Source organism: Crinia signifera, chromosome 11 (genome assembly GCF_055691185.1).
Source record: "Crinia signifera chromosome 11, ASM5569118v1, whole genome shotgun sequence".
NCBI lineage: Eukaryota > Metazoa > Chordata > Amphibia > Anura > Myobatrachidae > Crinia > Crinia signifera.
The window spans coordinates 27812311-27827484 of NC_139227.1; the positions used below are offsets into that span (position 1 = coordinate 27812311).

Consider the following 15174-nt stretch of genomic DNA (forward strand, 5'->3'; position numbering starts at 1 on the left):
TGGGGATGAGAGAGGGAGAGAGAGAGAGGGGATGAGAGAAAGAGGGGATGAGAAAGGGGATGGAGAGAGGGAGAGAGAGAGAGGGGATGAGAGAAAGAGGGATGAGAAAGGGGATGAGAGAGGGGAGAGAGAGAGAGGGGATGAGAGAGGGGGGAGAGAGAGAGAGGGGGGATGAGAGGGGGAGAGAGAGAGAGGGGGAGAGAGAGAGAGAGAGACAGAGGGGATGAGAGGGGATGAGAGAGGGGAGAGAGAGAGAGAGAGAGGGGATGAGAGAGAGAGATAGGAATGGAGAATCACCATTGGAGACCTTTTTTCCCCAGCTCACACAGATGCCATACACGCTGGAGGAACAGCACAGCAGTGGGGGTGTTCTGATCTCTCTTACTCCCCCCCTTCCCCGAGCAGTCCTCACCATAACACCGCCGCGGCCCGAGTCGGTGCTGGGAGCCAGGAGGACGCAAAGCAGATGATGTAGTCATGACGTAATGGTGCACCGTCTGCAGTGCAGACTAACGGGTGCCGGGTGGCCACACTTAAAGCGAGACGGCCCAGCTGGCTGGCTGCCACTGCCGCTGCCGCGTAATGATGTCATGATGCTGCGGCGTCATGACGTGGCATGGGAATGGGGAGTAAAGACGGACGGGGCTGGCGGGGCGGCGCAGACTGTAAGGCAGCCGGTCTGCCTTGGGGAATATACACAGCCAGTGGCGTAACTGTGAAGTTACAGGCTTGGCTTGAAAAATGACAGGTAGGAGCTGATTGGCCGGTGATAAAAACCAGACACTTTATCATTTCACCAAGCTTAATAAATCTGCCCCACAGTTTGGAACCACTGGCTTATGGGGTTCTCTGCAGCCTGTCTCTGTTTCCTGAGCACATTTATTATTATTACTACCAGTTATATAGCGCACACATATTCTGCAGCGCTGTGGGCAGTCAGGTTACTTTACACGGGACACAGGTAGTAAGAATACCTCCAAAAGACCTAGAGCCTGATGTAGATTTTACACATGTTCATGCAGTTGATCATTTATTGGTAGGCTGCATGCGCCAAAGTACCTTATCAATACCGCCTGCAATCAGTGCTATGGTTTGTTTGAGGAGGAGGGCCCCAAACTGGTATCTTGCCTGGGGCTCCATGAGCTTTTAAGGGCCCATTTATAATTTATTATTTGCGAGGGCTCAGCACTAACTGCACATGCACAGATCCCCCCCCCCCCCTTCCCGGCACCCAGCTATGCGCATCGCAGGGATGTGCTCCTTTCCAAGATACAGCCCAGCTATAGGATCGCATATTACAATACGATCCTGGCCAGTAACAATCCACCCAGATTGTATTGTGTATGCAATCCTTCTTAAATGGGCCCTTAAATCAGCATCTGACAGTTGGGGGCTACACTTAATAACACAACCACCTACTGTAGACTGGCAATATTGGAGAGTGGGGGTAACACTTGATGTAGCTGGCAGTCCCCCATTGCAAGGCTGTGGAGTAGGGCCGGATTTACTGCTAGGCAACCTAGGCACTTGCCTAGGGTCTGGTGGGCCTCAAGGGACCCCTGCTCGGGCCCTCTAAATCCAGCCCTGATCAGTGATCAGGAGCTGACTGCCTGCACCCCGTTGGCACCACTCTCGGGACAGGTTGAATAAAGCTCAATTTTTGCTGCCCCGTGCTCGTGCACCAGCAGCTGTACCCTGATCACGCACAAAGTCCTTCCCGGGATCCGGCAGAGGCATGCATGAGACGGGCTCCGGAGTCACTGCTGTCACAGAGCAGCAGCATCTGGACTACATCTGTGCATCCTCCTGCAAAAGGCAGTGCTCGGAGCCCAGGGCTGCTTTCATCCCACTACCACCAGCAGCATCAACAGGGGGAATTTGCAGGGATTAACCCATTCCTAGCCCAGGGTAGCCCCCTCCAGGGTGCATGACAGCCACCGGCACTTGAGGTAAATATCCTTTAATGTTTTGCAATGATGTTGTCAATGAGCAAATAATTATCCTTACAATAGGGGGATTCCCAAAGCATTGGAAGCATCCAATGGCTGACGCCTCTGGCTGCACCACTATTATCAGCGCCATATTTGAAACTGCTAAGGACCTTAGGCCAGAAGAAGCCTGCTCTCCGCTCTCTTCTCAGTGGCAGATGAAGCCGGCCCCACAGGGGCGGTGAGTCTGTGTGCACTACAGGGGCATTATGAACTGGCACTTGTGGTACCCCACTCCAGGGGGTACCCCTATATTCTTTGTGCCCCAAAGGACCTACAATTTAGGGACAATTCTGCCCATTGAAGCCCTTCTCCCGTTTAACTGGGGAGTGAAGGGTTAATCATTCCTGAGGGAGGGCAGCGCGCCAGTGAGGGGTCAGAGGTCAGCCAGCAGCAGCGTGACAGGGCAGGCTGGCGCGTAAGGAGTGAGCCCAGCCGTGGGAGAGAGGCAGACGCGGGAGAGAAGCGGTGACCGACAGCGGCTGCCAGTGTAAAGGAGCGCAGGAGGGGTGTCCGGGCAGAGGAGAGCGGGCGAACAAGAGAGGTGCCCAGCGTAGGAGAGAGAGGAAAAGTGTGCCGGGACTCGGGCGCAAGACAGGTGGCATGGCTGGAGCTGCTGCGCACACAGAAGCGGCCATGACCCCGCTGACCCCGGAGAACAGAGCCAGCCAGCGTGAAGGAGGAGACACTTGCCTGTCCCTCTTCCTGAGGACCGTTTTATTGTTAGCCATTCCCGTGGGACATAAAGGGATTCAGTATTGAATCCCGGCGGTCGGGATCCCGGCGTTCAGAATCCCGACGCCGGAATCCCGACAGCCGAAATGCCGACAAGGGGGGGACGTGGATCGCCCCCCCTTGCGGGCTCGCTGCGCTCGCCACGCAGCGGGCCCGGTGCCTCGCTACGCTCGGCACACTAATTTATTCTTCCTCCAGGGGTGTCGTGGACACCCCAGGAGGGAGAAAGTGACGGCATTTCGGCGGTCGGGATTCCGGCGTCGGGATTCTGAATGCCGGGATCCCGACCGCCGGGATCGTAACTGCATCCCACATAAAGTTGTGTGCACAATTATTCCTTTACTTGTGAGGATCTTCTGTCGCGGGACCAGTCAGTCAGTGGTGGGTATTCAATGCCGCAGCGAGCGGCCGGCGAGGGGGTTAAACAGCGAGGATTGCTGAAAACCAGCGATCCTCGCTGTTTAACCCCCGCGCCGGCCGCTCGCTCTATTCAACGTTCTGGGGAAATCCTCGCCGTCACAGGACGGCGAGGATTCCCCCAAACAGCGAGACCCACGGCTACTGCAGAAAACTCGCAGTTTTTAGCCGCGAGTCTCGCTGCTTCTGGAGCCGCATCCACCAATTCCCCCTCGCTCAAAAAACGGAGCGAGGGGGAATTGGCGTATGAGGGGGCTGTGTTGAATGCTGTCAGGGTGAGTGGTGACAGCGAGCAGGAAGCCCTGCTCGCTGTCACCACTCACAAACAGCATTGAATACCTGCCAGTGACTTATTGCTTAAGGTTCAGCATACACAGGGTGTGTAGCGCCACCTGGTGGACATTTCAAGTAACTGTCACTTTGCATTTACTGGTATAGTGCCTTAGTGACGTAATATTCTTCTTCTTTGCAAATGTCTTTTCTCTTTCGTATTATTAATATGATGTTGTTATATTTGCCACCGTCCTCTCTTTAATGTCTGTTGGTAAAGTCTGCTATGAGTGCTGCAGTTTGACCATTGATACATACTGAAGTGGCCATTGATTATTTAATGCTTGAAAGTGATTGTTTACACATTGGGCAGTATTCAAGGAGAATACTGACGACGTGCAGCGAATCCTGTTTAGGATTCGCTGCACATTCGCCACTGCTCGCTGCGTTCCGGAGCCTCGCCGGCTCCAGTATTCAACGAGTCAGGGGCTCACTGCCCCTGACTGGCGAAATTTAACTCCTGCGGCAATGCCGCAGGGAGCCCGAGGACGGCGGCAGGCAGGGAGATGGAAGTCTCCCTGCCTGCCCCAGAACGTTTGTGGGGGAGAGGTGGGCTCCCCGGGTGCCAGGCAGCACAGGTTGCCCCCCGGGGGTGCCAGCAGGGGACCGGGTATATTCACCACACCCGATCATGCATATGTAATGATCGGGTGCAGTGAATATATGAATATCTAAAGAGCGGCTCGGCTCCGGCCCCCTGCTGGCTGGTCTGTGTAATAATATTTTTTTTTAAATTAAATATATATTCATGTGCTTACAGCACATGAATAAAAATAGCATGCCCCTCCTCAGAATAAAATTCCTGATTTTTTTACACCAAATGTAAAAAACAAAACACTTTATTTTAAAAGTTCACATTCCACTTCACCATAAAAAGATAGCGATTGCTGGTCCAGACAGGTACTCTCTCGCAGCGGTCTGTTACAGGGGCATTGTCACTAGGGATGGCCATCGACTATCGCTATTCCCAAAACATCGATGGTTGGGACCTAGTGCTCGATGTTTTGGGCATCAATAGTGGATGGTCGAATAGTTTTATGCCATCGATGGATGGCTTCCGATGGTAAAAGTTGGGGGCACATGCGCACTGCGTGCGTAGTGTCATTGCGTCCAGCAGCGTCGCTGCGGGCGGCCCACCCCGCCGGGAGGTGCGCGCATGCGTTAAAGAAACTTAAACTGGATTGATGCTAAAGTTTCTTCTGCGCATGCGCGCGGATCCCGGCCAAGCAGGCTGCCCGCAACGACCCTTCCCGTTGCTCTGTGCATGCGCGGCTAAGCGATGGCAGGAACCATCGATGGTGTGAGATAGAATGGTTTATAGCCATCGATGGTTCCTGCTCTAGAAGCCATCGATGGCAACCATCGATGGGGGATGTGCCGCTGGCCATCCCTAATTGTCATACACTACATTGGGCATTATTTATAATCAGCACTACATGGGACATTATGTATAATCGGCACTACAGAGGGCATTATATAAGTAAGCTGCACTGCAGGGGGCAGTATACGTGTCATTAAATATAATGGGCATTACGGTGTGTGGTCTAATGTGTAATGGGCATTATGGTATGTGGATAATATATAATGGGCATTACAGTCTGTGGCATAACATGGAATGGACATTGTGGTGTGTGGTATAATGTGTAGGAGGCATTAAGGTGTCTGACATTAAAATGGGCATTGCGGTGTGTGCATACCTCCCAACATTCCTCGACAGGGAGGCGGGACAGCTCGTGCGCCAATTTTTTTGGGGTCGTGGTTACTGAAAAGGGGCATGGCCTATACCTGCAATGCCCCATTTTCACCGCTGTGGGGGCATGCTCAACAGCTCCCCGAACTGCTGGCTATGCCCCCAGCCCCTCTGGATGCAAGAATAGACGCTGCGCGCTTGCGCGCAGCATCTATTCACGGACGACAGGGGGGGTGTGTGTGAATCCCAACTGCCCCCCCCCGCCGCGGGACACCGCTGGCCGTGGGAACGTCCCCAAAAAACATGACATTCCCGCGCTAAGTGGGATGGTCGGGAGGTATGTGTATGGCATAATGTGTAGAGGGCATTACGGTGTGCGGAATAATGTGTAGCGGGCATAATTATGAGGTGGAAATATGGCATATGTCTAGGCATGAATCAGGAACGAAAATATGTGTATTATTTGAGGGAGGAGGGGCCCAAAATCGGGTTACTGCCAAGGGCCCCATGAGGTCTAAATCCGGCTCTCCTGTGGAGTACATGGACATAGCAAAGCCGCCACCATACTTTAGGGTAGTGTCTAGATCCCATGCAGTTTTGGTAATTTTCCCATCATGCCCTGGGTCCACGTATACCTGGAGGGGGAATATAAATCTGTGGCGAGCGAAGCGAGCCACCGTGCCCGAAGCGTGCGAGAGTCTCTACCCATACTTTAGTAGTAAGCGGAAGGGCGATCACATACACTGACAGTTGTAGTAGACACGTCATCTTTCCCCGCCCACAGATACCGGCGTCAGGTGACACCTCGGGTTCCGCCCTCCCTGACTTCCGGGTCTGGCAGTGACGGGGCAATGTCCTGACGTCATCACCGGCTGCCCTAGTCATCTTACTCCGTGCCCCTCCGCCAGAGCAAAGAGTCCGGGGCCCGTACGGGTTACGGGGAGCTGCCGGCCAGTCTCACAGATCAACGGCCGCAGGGTGATTCCCGCTAGCTGACACCCTGAAGCCCCGCCTCCACCCCGCCCATTCCGTGCCCCTGTCCCCTCACATCGGCCTTATCCGGATCCTTCCGCCCAGCCGCGGTGCTGCGGCCCATCAGCCGCCATTTTGGGTGTCCCGGAGCCGAGGAGAGAGCAGCAGCACCGGGCGGTAAGAGTGACAGGTGCACAGGTCTGGCGGACGGCAATCAGTCGGGCGACCCCGGCCCGGCCAGCGGCGGCTGTGGGGGGTGCTGACACTTACGGTGCGGTCAGCTTCATGGTGTCCTGTGTGACGGGAGATGACCCTGACACGAGTGGAGTGGCTGAGGTCCAGGGACTTGGGGGGTGAGGGACAGGAGCTGGGAGGCGGCAACATCTGCAGCTGCAGCCTGGTTGCTTAATTCAGAGGGATTGTAGCCTGTGGCTGCTGTGGAACTACAAGTCACAGCATGTAATGTAGACCCTAGCACTTAGGTCGCACAGGTTACCTCATTGTACCCCTAGGAGGGTAAAGAGCACTTGTACACCACACTGGGCACATTACATCTAATGTCAGAGGAGACTTTAGGGCATACTGCGACTTGTAGTCCCACAGGAGGCCCGATAGGCTGCAACACCCAATGGTCCACAGGTTGACTAAGCCAGGCCTCATGGTTGTCTCCCTATAAAGTGTAAACCACAGAGGACATGATTCATTCTGAGAAGACTGGAAGATGAGGCTATAATGGGTCTGCAGGACAGCATTTCAGGATCTCCTCATCAGTCCTGCAGGAGATCTGGGAGATCTGCTCTGGTTTTTATCAATATTCTTCAATTCCACAGCGTTTTTTCTTCTTCCTATTTAATATTTAGGCTCCTAGCTCCCCTGCAGCACATTGCGGGCCGGGACTTCAGGATTTCCTCATCCATCCTCCTGCAGGAGATCCACTCTGGTTTTTAGCAATATGTTCTTCAGTTCCACAGCGCGCTTGATGCATGTTTGTTGTTTGGACTCCTAGCTACCCTGCGGCACATTGACCTAGATAGATCCCCAAGATCTCTTTCCCACCATTGATGCTACTAAATACTATAGACAACATCATAATCAACACCAGACATCCACCTGTCAGAAGGTGTATGTGTGCCCTTCCGCTTGCATTATTTTTTATGAGCGTCAAGCACTCTTAATAGGTTTTCAAGAGGCTGACAGAAGTGCACCTCAATAGCGTTGCCCCCCCTCCTGCCCCACCTTACATATTTTTATACTGTAACTAATCTGTAAACATTTCTGATGCTGTTTTAAAAATTTAGAATTTCATGAATATTAAAAGTAGAATAATTGGACAGTCTCAGGAATACACAACAATTTCCAGAAAATATATAATTGGGCAGTGATGACCTGTTGTCACATTCAGATCTGATGTTATAACTAGTAGATTGAGATTTTAAAAACAGCAGGGAAGAAGATCAATCTAGTTGGGGCAGTGAAGAGTTTGCAGGGTTCTGCAAGCAGGTTACGGGGTTCCCCATTAGACTGGTTATTGTTTTATCAATAGACTGAAGTGGTACAGGAGGCAAGGTTGTGTATAGCACATCCTAGCCTACAGCACTAAAGGTGCCCATACACGCTGATTATCGTATGCGTTTTGAGCTATATCGCATGCGATGCGATCGGGACATAGTTTTTGAACTACTGTATGTGCATTGATGGGTGCAAAAATGCACCGTGTATGGGAACCTTAACTCCTAAGAAGCATACCATTGTATACAAGCAAATTCGCTTCACAGTTTGTAAGGCTGCCTTTGGTAATTATCATAATCATTTTTCATTTGTAAGTAGTACTGGACCGTCCTCTTACTAATGACGTGAATATAATAAACTAGATAACCTATAAATGAATACAATAAAGCATAGTCAAACATACATGAATATTCATGAAGTTGGACGGAGTGCACACACAGCAGAAGATTCTGCTTAAAGCTGGATACACACTAGACCAGTGATTTTCAACCTTTTTACCTTGCGGCACACTAAATAAGATTTTAAAATTGCCGAGGCACACCATGAGATCCCCACAGGGCAAAACGCATTGGCCCCCACAGGAAAAAAACAAACCTATTGGCCTCCATATAAAAAACAATCACACTGGTCCCCACAGGTAACAAAAATAAAATAAATTGGCCCTTTACATGAAAATAAGATACCAGTAAATAACAGTTAAACTGGTGGTGGCTGTAATCTGGTTTGGGCATCTCTAGATCTGGGGGCACACTTGAGAACAGCTCAAGGCACACTAGTGTGCCACGGCACAGTGGTTGAAAAACACTGCACTAGACGATATATCGCCTGATCTTGTGGATCGGAACAACATATGGGGTACACTGCGTATTGTGTACCCATGATATGCATGTTGCCAGGGGCTTGCCAGCAAGGGGGGCCGCATGTGATGTGGCTCCCCATCGGCAACCGTGTATGCACTTGATGCATGTCGGGTCCCGTCGGCAGCGATTTTGGGCTTGGTGTAATGTGTACCCAGATGTGGCACCGAGGGCATAATATTGTAGCAGATATATACTGTAGGTGGTAGTTCTGCTTGTGTCAGAGTTAGTGTTTTAGGTTGGTCTAATTTGGGAATGTTTCATTCAACATTTATGAGCCTGTGTGTTTTTGCTCTGAACTTGACCAAAATTCATGTTCTAACCTGTGTTTGTGCTGAGCGTCCATACACATAAGAACTGTGTATAAGAGACTGCATGGGAGCGGTTTGGCTCCATAACTGTTTGGTGCATGTAATTTCCATGCAGTAACCCTACAAACTCAGTCTGGCAATGCATGCTGGGTCTTGTAGTGTCACAACAATCGCCTGCCTCTTTTTTTTTCCACGATAGTTTTGTTTTAACTACTGTATACTAATAAATAAGTTTGAAGAATAACAACTAATTTAACAAGCCTTTCACTATATCAGTGTAATGGGGCATATGCATGGGGCGATTTAAGCTCTGTTTCTTGTACCCCTTTCACCCATACAGATGTAGCCCCTCTTCATCTATCCCTTTAATAGGATTACGTGAGTAATAGGAGTACTCTGCTAATCCCCTACTGTATTCTATGTATTGTATTGCAGCTGAGAACAATAGGATAGCCATGGTGAGCCATGGCCTAAGGAAGGTAGATGAGAGGGGCTACTACTGTACACCAAAATCCCAGGTTTTTGCACATGAACACGCATCAACCCTGGATTTTGGTATGTCTGAAAGAGTTAACCCGGGTGTTAAAACCAGGGTTTCCAACCCTCCTTTTTACCTGCGTTGAGGACCCGGGATTTATGACCCAAGTTGACCCTTTAGACATAAAGAAAACCCGGGTTTTTCAAGCAAATGACCAGATAGAACTGCTTCACCCGGTAATTTCCTGCTGAAAGGGTGCAAGTTGCACCCGGGAAAATGACTGGGTAGTATGTCTAAAAGGGGTATACGTGATCTGACTAGATCACTTAGAACTGAAGCACAGATCGTTCCGCGTGTACACCCTATAGCGATGGCGCGCGGATATAGCCAGTGCAAGTTCTGCTTGGATCGCAGTGTTTTGCCTAAAAGCATAGACAAAACTCTGCTCTGCACACATCGTAAGTGCATTGCATGTGCGCTGAGCGATCTTTGATTAAGCAGCTCGCTCAGCACGTGTCACCCATCGCCCAGTGTGTATGGGACTTTAGGCAGCATTTGGCACTAAAGCTGTTGTGGAACTACACATCCTAGTGTGCCCTTCTATAGTATCGGCATGCCCTAATTGCAAAACTGTGGTCGGGTGTGCTGGGATGTGTGATGTGCAACCAGTTTCCTGCCCCTGCTATAAGTTATGTTTAGTCCGCACATGGCATGTGGGTGTGTACAGGGTTTGTCACTGCAATAGCAGGTGTGTAGCACTAGGCCTAGGTGTGTAGCAATAGACATCATTGCATTTGGAAATCATAGCTCTACAGTGAGGAATCCGCTAGCTCCAATGATGTGCTTGGTTTTATTAAAACTTCAAAAAGGAAAAATGGAGGTGTGGTCTGTAGCAACCAATCAGATTCAAATTTGTTGTCTAGAATGGGAAGACTTTATTGTAATCACTCTGTTAAAGGATGATAGAGATTAAAACTGACACTTTTACTTACAACAATGCTATGATTGGTTACTCTGTTTCTGCTCTTGTTTGTTTAATAACCTTATGGAAATTGACATTAAATGTTCTGCTGCCCTTGGAAAACGTAATACTAGCTCTGATTGCTCATGTGCAAGGTAGCAGTTACACAGATCGAGTTTAGTTTGGTGTGTAGATGATGGGTTTTTCAGGGAAGTATTCAAGATGATCCTGTGACTGGGGAACAGATTTATTTATTTGATTTATTAACAGTTTCTTATATAGCGCACACATATTCCGCAGCGCTTTATAGAGTATAGTTGAACATTCACATCAGTCCCTGCCCCAGTGGAGCTTACAATCTATATTCTCTACCACATGTACACGCACACACAAACATTCTAGGGTTAATTTTGTTAGGAGACAAATAACCTACCAGTATATTTTTGGATTGTGGGAGGAAACCGGAGTACCTGGGGGAAACCCACGCAAGTACGGGGAGAATATATACAAACTCCGCACAGTTAGAGCCAAGGTGGGAATGGAACCCATGACCTCAGCGCTGTGAGGCCGTAATGCTAACCATTACACCATCCGTACCGCCTGACATGAGGAAGCGATGCAATAGACAGCAGTCCTTAGAGAGTAGGAGTCTTTTATATGGGGAGCCTTGTAGATCAGTTATAGGATCATTTAATGTAAAAGCCGTAATAATGGGCGAAAAAACTTACCATGCCCACAGTATTGACCGATAACTGTGTGAGGGGAAATGATGGTGCCTGGGTTTCAGGCATAAATAAGAAAAGGACAATAAACTATGGATTAAAATTCCAAGTATCGAAGCGCTATGCAAAGGCCAATACAGGAATCTTAAGACCTAGACCTCTCACATACTTCTAAACAATATGAATTGGAATGTGTGCGCTGCTGAGCGATTGAGAGGGGGGGGTCCTGCATTTTGATGTGATGGAAAGTGTCACAAGGTCATGGTGCATATTTATAAAAGGGTTATTGAGGTAAAGGAGCTGCGGATCAACTCCGACCTCACTGCGCATAAAGGAGACTCTGCTATTCATGTATTTAAAGCTGTATCTTGGGGAAGGGTCAGGGCATTTATCGCAGGGAGTGGCGGAGAGCTGACAATACATTGATCTATTATTTGGAGACCGGGACTAGATGACATGTTAATGAATGGTGTTTATCTATTGGTATTTCCTTCCTAACCAGGATCACCACTACTTTGTAACATGCGATTTCTCAGATGTTAGCAGTGATGTGATTGCTTCTAATTAGCTTGTAGGAAGCATGTAAGAGGTTTCATTGAAGTGACTGTGAAAACAATCCTGATGTACACCTCCTCTCTGGGTGCACTCATTAACTCCTTTGGCTTCCAATATCACCTCTATGCAGATGACACCCAAATCTACCTCTCCTCTCCTGATCTGTCCCCCACTGTTTTCTCTCAAGTTTCCAACTGCCTCGCTGCCATCTCTACCTGGATGTCTGAGCGATTTCTGAAGCTGAATATGGACAAAACCGAACTTATTATCTTTCCCCCACCCAGAGCTATGCCCCCTACTAATATCTCTATCACTGTTAACAACACCATCATCTCCCCTGTTCCCCAACTCCGCTGCCTGGGTGTCACTCTTGACTCCTCCCTCTCCTTTGCACCCCACATCCAAGCCCTGGCCCATTCTTGCCGGTTCCAGTTACGCAACATTGCTCGCATCAGGCCCTTTCTCTCACAGAGTGCAACTAAGCTGATCATCCACTCATTAGTCATCTCACGGCTTGACTACTGTAATGCTCTTCTCACTGGCCTCGCTCAATCCCAACTAGCTCCTCTCCAATCTGTCCTCAATGCTGCAGCCAGGCTTATCTTCCTCTCCCGCCGCTCTAACTCTGCTACTCCCCTTCAACAAAATCTGCACTGGCTTCCATTCCCCTACAGAATCCTCTTCAAACACCTCACACTCACATACAGGGCCATCTCTAATTCCATTGCTCCATATATCTCTAACCTCATCTCCATTCATACACCCTCCCGCCCTCTACGGTCAGCTGACGACTGTCGTCTCTCCTCCACCCTGATCACTGCTTCCCATGCTAGAGTCCAGGACTTTGCCCGTGCTGCACCCCTTCAGTGGAACGCACTCCCTCGCTCCATTAGACTCTCCCCGACCTTGCAAAGCTTCAAACGTGCACTGAAAACTCACCTATTCATCAAAGCGTACCCTTCCACTGCATAAACCAGCTGGTTCTCCGACCCCTTGCCTGCTTACATCCTGCTATCTAACCACCACCCCCTCGCTTGCACCTCTTGTAATCTGTCTGTCTCCCCTTCCTACTAGATTGTAAGCTCCTCCGAGTAGGGCCCTCTTCCCTCCTGTTGTCAAAGCCCACTTCTCTTCACATTTCACTCACAGCTCTCCTTTAATCCAACACTCAGTGACCATCTTCATACTCATCTCCATCATTGGCCTCAAGCCTCTAGTTGTATGTTGATTGGGTCCTCACTACTTACATTTAAGCTGTAATGTGTATTGAACTGTGGTGCTCTTTATTTGTACTGTATTTTTGCTATTTATTCAATGTTATGCCAAGTTTTGTCTCCCTGTATTGTTCCTTTGTACGGCGCTGCGAAACACTTGTGGCGCCTTATAAATAAAATTATAATAATAATAATAATGTATGTTTGTCAGGTTGATGTGCCAGTCTCAGAAGCTGCCATTCTGGCTATTTCTCAAGGTTACAAAGTCACATTCCAGGCAGCGATCCATGGGGCGAAGGAATGCAGATTTCTGTTAATGTTAAAAGATTACTCCTTGACTGAATAGTTTGGGTATTGGTGAACACTGCTTGTCTTTTCCAGTTGACTCAGGGGCTTTTACGATGGCTTCTTGGTTTGGGTCCTGAAGGGTTTGGTATGACTTGTTGACTGTTCTTATTTGTCATGTCTAGCTGGATGATATGTCGACATGATGAACTATTAACGAACAGTCCCTGACCTTCTCCTGGCAGTAATTGTCTTCTGGGTCCTGACTATGATGTGACAGTCTCTTCTGGTGCGTACCTGTGATAGTGCAGCATACTGGTGAGGATTTATATCCCTAATCCTAACTGTCGTCATGTTGACCTGTCACATGGCAACACTTCAACATTCTGTGATGTCAACCTGGTGCCCGTAGACAGATGTTGACGTTGGAATTGTGGCGTCGAACATTATACGGATTGTAACTTCCTGAGGTACGCAAATTTATTGTAGTTCAACTTGCAATGCTTGCATGGATCTAGATGCTGTGTACACATCTATTACCCCTTTCGGACAAATAACCTGTGTCCGATCCCAGGTTGTTGCCTGTTCGGCACACAGCATGAAAGGGCCAAGTCGAATATCCCGGGACCAGCAACCTGGCAATCCGACCTGGGATAAAATAAGTGTTATTCCCAGGTCGGACCCGCAGTGTGAATGGTTAACCCGAGTCCCGTTTACTTCTATGGAGGAGGAAGCGGTGTCACCTCCGTGCTGCCTCCTCCCCCACCTGATATGCTGCTGCTCTGCCCACCGGATTATGTTAGCGATCCCGGGACAGATCTGACAAATCCCTTACTTGGTTACAAAGCCTTCATCCTAATTGGATGCCGCTTGCACCAACCATATACCTGTACAAGAGATTTATTCAAAATGACTCTGCTCCATTGGCCGCCATACACCGTGCAATTCACCTGCAATGTGGTCTCTCTTCCATCAATTGCAGGAAAATAGGGCAGAAGCTGCCGTAAGGTATGGGGACCTTATGTGCATAACCCCGCTTATCCCGCCATTGTGACTGCATCCCCACACTCAACTTGGCCTGAGGAGTGTGTTCTCTATATCTCCTGTAGGTATAAACGTTTGGCTTTGAGAGTTGCAGGCAAGTCCATACTTCAATTGTCCCCTCTATAGCAATTGCAGAATATAGCAGATCTGTGCTGTAGAGATCACAAAAGAGCAAACCAATAAAAAAGAAAAAAAAAAAAAGAGGAGGAAGCTAACAAGATAAAACAACCTTGTTTTAGAAAGTTGCAGGAAGAAATTTTTACAAGACAATTAAATGCTAAAGAGGGAAATCCCATTTATTGCATGCCCGCAGTGCCTTGTAATGCATCAGACCAGCCACCTTCTCTCCAACTTGTGATGTCACAGATGTAGGCGGTCAGGTTCTGCCTGCTTCTGAGCAAATTATTTTTTATTTTTTTAAAATGGTGAACTACCGATTTTAGTAAGGCCAGGCTGCTAAGGCAAGCTGGCACTTAAAGAACCACGAATGAGGACAAGCTCATTTGTTAAGTGTTCATTTTTTGGGGTTTTTTAAAACTGTGTATTTTTATTTGTGATTTGTTAAACTACAGTTGTCAGCATGACCTGGTGAAAAGTGCAGCTTGTGTTAAGGAGTACCCACAAAAAATAGGATACCTGGGATGTACCATCTATCTCTATACTCCAGTGCCCCTCCCTCCCATGGCCAGCTCCATCTTCACTCGTCCCTCTGTCCTCCTGTCTCAGTGCTGTGATACTCAGCTACCCTCTGGATACTCTCCTGCCCAGCACCCCCTCCCTCTTCTGATGTCTAGTTCTCCTCTCCCTTCTTATCTTATCAAAGCAGCCAATTGCCCATCAGCCAGGGTTCCTACACACATGGGAGCACACAGCTGTTTGGCACACCCAGCAGGCTGCCCATGCCCCCCTTCCTTGTGATGAGCATGGACTTATATAGGCGGATGTCTCCTGCGTAATGCACGTCACAGTTTGCCTACAACTAGCAGCTCCCTTGTACAGATACCTACCTGAAACATGCCACATACTGAGCATGGACGGGTTTGTGTCTGCTGCTAGCGGTTATTACATAGATTCTGGCCATTATGCATTGTGCAAGTCTTCCCAGA

At 49.0% G+C, this 15174-nt stretch overlaps 1 protein-coding gene across 1 annotated transcript in view; it reads left to right on the plus strand.

Annotated features, from left to right (window-relative positions):
- The first annotated feature begins 6037 nt into the window (after window positions 1–6037).
- The window catches only part of AP1G1 (adaptor related protein complex 1 subunit gamma 1), a 38850-nt gene continuing 29713 nt past the window's right edge, over window positions 6038–15174 (plus strand). The window contains exon 1 of the mRNA XM_083164863.1: window positions 6038–6309. The gene's annotated coding sequence lies outside the window, so the exon portion shown is untranslated. The remainder of the gene's footprint in view (window positions 6310–15174) is intronic.